Source organism: Heterocephalus glaber, unplaced genomic scaffold (genome assembly GCF_053883595.1).
Source record: "Heterocephalus glaber isolate CG9 unplaced genomic scaffold, H.glaber_assembly_v1.0 deba00000347, whole genome shotgun sequence".
NCBI classification, from domain to species: domain Eukaryota; kingdom Metazoa; phylum Chordata; class Mammalia; order Rodentia; family Bathyergidae; genus Heterocephalus; species Heterocephalus glaber.
In genome coordinates, this window is record NW_028258143.1 from 60,952,730 (window position 1) to 60,959,392 (window position 6,663).

The 6,663-nt window shown below is 40.9% G+C and overlaps 1 pseudogene; it reads right to left on the bottom strand.

Moving 5' to 3' along the window:
* Positions 1–2,308: 2,308 nt before the first annotated feature.
* On the bottom strand, positions 2,309–3,657 carry LOC101719232 (IQ domain-containing protein C pseudogene; annotated as a pseudogene).
* Positions 3,658–6,663: the final 3,006 nt, after the last annotated feature.

Sequence of the window (6,663 nt, forward strand, 5' to 3'; positions counted from 1 at the left end):
CTGGTACTCATTGTCTATATGTTCCATATTCTCCTCACTCTCAGCTATCAACACTTTAGTATGCTTAAGTGCCTTACCTAGTACTGTTTTCTGAATTTTTATTCCTTTAGATATCTGTGCCATTGGCCATCATATATATTTTTAAAGGTATGTTGCTGTACATGTTTCTTAACCATGACTTTAGGGGAAGGGGGCTTTCAGGAGATGCCCAAGTGGGTCACCTGAGTTCCTCATATATTTGTTCCTCATCCTCTTGTGTAGAAGTTGCTTTATTTTTTTTTGATGATAAATAAAAAAATATTGTCCAAATGCTTGTGCTTTTTCTGGTCTGCTGGCCTGTGGACAAAAGGAATCCAAAGCACCCTGATAGCAGCTCCAGCTAATACTTCCATCATATCCTTTCTTTTGCTCCTAAAAGGAGCACTTTCATTTTGGAAATAGCACTTCTAACCTCATAGAAAATATAGTTGTGAGAAGCACCAATTCTCACAGTGTCATTAAGGTGGTATGGTAAGTGAGACAAACCCTGTTTCTACTCTTTGGACCCAGATCCATGAATTTTTCCAGGTCCACTGAGGAACACAGAACCATTTAGTAATTTGGTTTAATCCACACACTATACCCTATCATTGCCATTGATTGTAATCTGAAGCTTCAACAGTGACTTTAAAAAGATGTTTCAACACTCTCTTAGGATGGCTGCTTCTGCATGGTGTGTTTATAAGTTTAGTGGATCCAATAGTTATGGGTCCACTCTTCCAGACAGTGTGGATAAGATTAGTGGATATCATTGTCATGAATCTGTTTCTTTGCTATGAAACGGTTCCACTGTTGGATACTTCATTGTCTAAGATCCATACCTACAGATCAAGGTACTCTATAAGTGCCCAGATAGCAGAGCTTGCAAAGGTTCTATAGAAGCACAGGCAAATTTATACTTGGAATCTATCCTTATTATCCTGAACTATTAGTCTTCTATGATAGATGGGGCCCAGTGTAGCTAAATTTGCCATGAAGTTACCAGTTGTTCTCAAAGAGGAATAGTACCATGCCAGAGGCCTAGTGTTGAAATACAGAGGCAGAAATAGTTATATTGGACTTATAAATGGGTATCCATCCTGATGAACCCATGTACAGTCTCATTCACTGTCATTGTGGATGTTCTGTTCATGTACTCACATGCTGGTTTTGGGGTGGCTAATAACAAAGAATGGCTAACATCAACCAGGCAAGTCATTTTGTAGACTTGGTCACTCAATATCTCTTTCAGTGGTAAGTGCTTTCTAATGGCCAGTAGAATGCAATACAAAACTTCACACATTACCACTCACACATTTCTCATATGGTTTTCCGCATTAAATTTTCCAGTCCTTCACACATGTATAAATACTGAATAGTTTCTCTAGTGCAAGAAACTGAAAGTGTAAATAAGGACTAAATGTGTAATAGGTAATGTGAAATAGGAAGAAAAGGGGCAAAGGGGAAGGAAGTGGAGGGCTAGGGGAAAGGATAGAAGGGAATGGGATTAATGTGAGAAAATGGAAAAATAGGAACAAAATCTTTGTAAATAGGGAGGACTGGAGGGATTGAAGGGCGGGCTGGGCAAGGGTGAAAGATAAGAACCAAGAGAGACTATGTAAAGGTGCAAATTTCCAATGATGAATGTCATTATATTGTATACCTAAAATGTACCAATGATTAGAATGAATAATCGATAATGTAAAATAGGAAGAAAAGGTCCAAAGGGGTAGGGGTAGTGGGAGGGGCAGAGGAAAGGAAAGAAGAGAAAGGAAAAATGATGAGAAATGGAAAAAATGGAAACAAAGTCTTTGTAAATAGGGAAGGGTGGAGGGTGTGAAGGGAGGGCTAGGAATGGGGAAAAAATAAGAACCAAGATGCATCATGTAAAGGTATAATTCCCAATGAGAAATGTCATTGTGTTGTATACCTACAATGTACCAATAAAAGAATTTAATACAAAAAAATTTCCAGTCCTTTACCTTTCTTTTTTTTTTTTTCCAAGAAAAACCTTTATTCCCCAGGCCTCCCACTTTACTTTCCCCAGGTAACTGCTTCATTTGGATTTCACTGAAATTTGGATTGTGCCACTGGCAGAGGACAAAAGGGTATCTTTTTTCTTCTTCCCTCTATTTATGCCAACTCTATCCTCTAGTCTCTCTGGGTCCCACCAGCCACCACTGGCTGGGGGTGAGGGCGGAAAGTAGAGCTGGTACCAGGATGAGGGCTTGCCTTCTGCCCTTTCACAGTGTCCCCATCAGAACCTGTTCATTCCCTGGCTCTCCAGGGTCTAACCCGGAGGTCCTGTTTTCAATGGTCTGCCCCTCCAATGGTCCTCTCCCATCTCATCTAATCCTGTGGAAGACAGATTCTCAGGAAGCCTTATCTCCAAAGTGCACTTCTGTGGTTTTTCCATTCTTTGTGACTAGGCTCACTGGACACTCTCTCCAGGACTTCTATCACTGAGTATCTGCCTTGGGTAATTTAGCCCTCCTGAGGTCTGGGTGACCATGCTCTGGCCCCGCCAAGGTCCCATTCCAAATGCTGTGGTCTTCTGTTCAGCTCTTGTGGTCTGGCTGTTTGGTAGTCAGGCTCTTTGTGGTCTGGCTTTCTGAAAGACTTGTCCTCAACATCTGGGTCTTCACAGAGTTCAGGCAGCTGTGTCCGGGCCTTTCCAGAACAGGGAGTTCTAGGTTCAAGGGCCCTAGAGGTCTGGTCCTCCAGAAGTTTCATCTGCTGCAAGAAGGTACCTTCAAAGGTCTATCCTCTTTGATCTGGCCTTTTGGTCACCCTGTCCCCTCCAGCCTGGCTATCTGATAGTATAGGCAGCCATGGCCCAGACTTCCTATGACAAGGTTCCCTGCCTTTAGCCCCAGCAGTAGTTTTGTTGGTAGTGGTCAGACTCTCTGGGGACTTGTAGGGCTGTGATCTGGCCTTCTGACAGGAGTCATCTGGAAGGTCTAGCTCTCCAGTAGTCCTGACTTCCAGCAGTGGGCTTGGTTGTGACCATACCTTCTCACAAGCCTGTCCTCCATGGTTTGGGCACAGGCTCAGCTCTTTTCTGGTCTGGGCTGCCTCTGGGGATGTCAGCGTTTCTCTGAGAATTAGATACTCCTTATGGCTGTTGATGGCCTGTTGTAACCATAGTAGTTCCATGGCCAAGCAGCTTCGGTGATAGTGGAGCTCGTGGAGCTCATGATGGCTGCAGGACAGTCCTGCACTTGTGGCTACTGGGTTCTCAATCCTTGATGTGTCTCTGGTCTCCTCTTGGCTGGGATACCTAGTTTCATGGCTGTGCTCAACCTGAAGCCAGGAGCTGTCATCTCTGAAAAGACTTCCTGATTTTGCTGAGGTCTCTTCTGTCTTCTTCAGTCCCATCTCCTCCCAGATGATCTTTTCCTCAGACTTTTTGAAGGAGAAGTGGCTCCATCGTTCCTGCTCTGGACTTGGTACTTTCTCTCCTGCTTTCCAAAAGCGATGGGATTTTGCCTTCTTTGGGAGAAAACAGGGCCTGGGAATGTAGCCCGAACTCCACTGAAGTGTGCCCAGGCCTCCATCGATTTCCTGTACAATTGACTCATACTCAGCTCGAAGGCTTTGGAATTGGCGTTGGACCAAGAAGCCCCGGATGCAGGCCATTCTTCATTGTGGTGGGGGTAGGTCAGCACCTCCGGAGTTTGGCACGCGGGTAGGGAACTGATCATGACACCCTCGTCTAGGTGGAAGGTCCCTGACTGAGACCCCCAGGAGCACCGCCCTCCCGTCCGTCCCGCAATGAACCTGCAGCGCCGACACCCCAGTCCTTTACCTTTCAAGCCCCTAACAATCGGTCACTGCATACCAATCTTCAAATATTCTTACCTTGGGCTAGTTCTTGAACATCAAAAGAGAATTAGATGTATGTCTCTTAGCTCTGCTCATTGGGATGATTTTTTTCTCTCCATTGTCTTTAATGAAGTCACTGTCTGTTTTCAACTTATTCTACAATAGAAGACTATGTCTTATTTTGGTCTTAAACCATATGGTTCTCTCATTCCAGGGCTATTTGCACCACATGCCCTAATTATAGGAGATCTTGAAAAGCCTTTTCACAACAGCATTTCTTGTGCTGTAGCATGTAAGTTATGCATTTTCTGTTTGTGTCCCCTTCTTTTACATTTATTTGATGACTCAACAACTATAATTATATATTCTGATCTATAAACAGGAAAAATATGCACCTGATTTGAAGGTGTCCAATTTCAGAGCATTGAGAAATATATTTATTTGCATGCACATTTGCATTTACTTGGCATGTTTAAACAAATATGCACCTGCCTAATCCTTGCTTTCATTAACTTTTCTTATTTGTTGTTTTCCTATTGGACCTCCCCCCAGAAAATCAGGTATGAACATCATAGTCTATAGTCAGCAAAAGGACATTATGGCTGCACTTTTTGTTATACAGTGAACCATAACTGATGAACAATTTCTATGAAAGTTAAGAATTAGATATGCTAAATCCTGTCAATACTCAGGTTTCTTCATATCTTTAAGTGACTTCTGTGTGCATGAGTGATTAGACCTGTTCTGCATGGTCTAAGAAACTAGAAAGGGTGCAAACACATGAAGAAGTAGAAATTACAGGGAGACAAATTTTGATTCAATAGAAATAAAATTTCATGACAAAGCTATACAAAATTGGATGGGTTTTATCTAAAGGCAGTGAGGGTTCAAGGGAAAGGTAATAAGATGCTACCTGATTAAATTTTAGGGAATATGGACTAGGCAGGGAGAAGAAGAGATGGCCTCCAAAACCATCTTGACAAAGCAGCAGAGCTCAGTGAAAAGAGCACAGGTCAGAGCCAGAAATGAATATTCATGGCAACTTTGTCAAATTATACCTTTCTCTCCTTTACAAATGGGAATAATAATAATACTGATCTTTCCCGGTTTTGTAAAGACCAGGTAAAAATATGAATACACAATAAAATGCCTAGTACATAGCTTTGTTCTATAAAATTTCTTATGAAATTCTGATTTTACATTGTTAAGTTTTATGAAGCTGTCAACATGTGACCTTTGTTTTAACCCATAAGAGTAGCACTTTCACGTGACTTACACTGATGTTGATGAAAACAGGTAAAATTAAATCCTAGTCCCTAACATGTCTAAGATCCTAAGGTTCAGATTTAGGACCTGGTGTTCATAAATCCTTTGGTTTTTAAGGATTCCATCTGTTTTGTATATTAAAGAACTTACCATGATAATGCAGAGGTGAGAATGCTCCCTTTTGGTTGTGCGCTATTCCAAATGATTAGGATGACCTCTGACCTATGATCTATGGCCTGGGTGAATTGCTGTGCTAGGTGGAATCCCATAACCTATGTGGGATTTGTGAACTCCTCTCACAAACTGGGAAGGAAAAGGGAGGAACATGTAAGAACAAAGGAATAATTTTACTGTGTAGTGTACACTTCATTTCCCAGTTGTTTGCCATGACAGAGCACATTGCTTGGGAAAATTTAGGCAATCATGTCAACTGATGCTGTTAATGTCAACTTATTCTCTATAGGCATCTGGGAACTGGGTGAGGATGAGTTGATATTTTTGTGTACAAGAGAATCTCTGTAAATCGTAGCATAGTTCTAGAAATTGTTGGAGCTTTAGTATTTGTACTTCCCTACAGGCTAAAATTGCAATTGTTTCTTATGAATACTTTGAGCTACTACTGAAGTCATGTGGGCCCATTTGAGGCATGTGCATAGGTATATTTTAAGGCAATCTATTTCCTAACATGAGTAAGTGTTTGGTACTTTAATTATAATTCATCAAGATACACCATCTATTTACCTGTCTGTTGATCAAATTTTCTAAAATATGGATAGAGGAAAAATGTGAACGCCAACTGTACTTAACAGAAATAACAATAATTTACTTATGCAACAAAATTATAGAGTGCACATAATAAGCTCTGGTGAATAATGCTTTGGTAAACCAATTGTATATATCAGTTGCATGATTACTGTAGAACTTGTGTTTCTCCCACTGATATTAGAACAAAAAAACCCCAAAATAATCTTATTACCTTGATCTTTCAAAAACACAAAAAAGCCATAAGTAGTTTTAAAATTTCTCTATCTATAAAAGTGACTACCGATAATTATGCCTTAAATGCAAGTTTCAACTATAATCTATTTCTCCAACAGAGATATCACTCTTATTGTCACAATTCACTTCTATCTGGAATGATAAATGTGAATTTGTTTTACAAGACAAATACTCATGCACAGGCCTGAAGACGAGAGAGAGTTTCTGCAGCAACAAATCTCAGCAGATTAAGTCTGGAACACTTGGTCAATTTTTTTAAAATTTCCCCATAGTTCAGCAAAAATTAGTAGGAAGCTCTAAAAATCAGCATCAGGGCCAGAGCCAAGATCTACAGGAGGGGAAAAAAAACCAAGAAACCAAAAATAAGTCAGTGCAGCCAGTTGTTGGTCTAGGAACATGGCAGATGGTTAAAGTCAGAAGTTACAATAATTAGCTAAAAAAATCAAGGTCCAAAGCACAAGGTAGAATCACACAGCTGGGCTCCAATTCCCAAGCAGGGGTTGGAAGCCAAGCAGAGATAAAGAGTTACAGAACCTAAAAGGCAGTTGAGGAAGC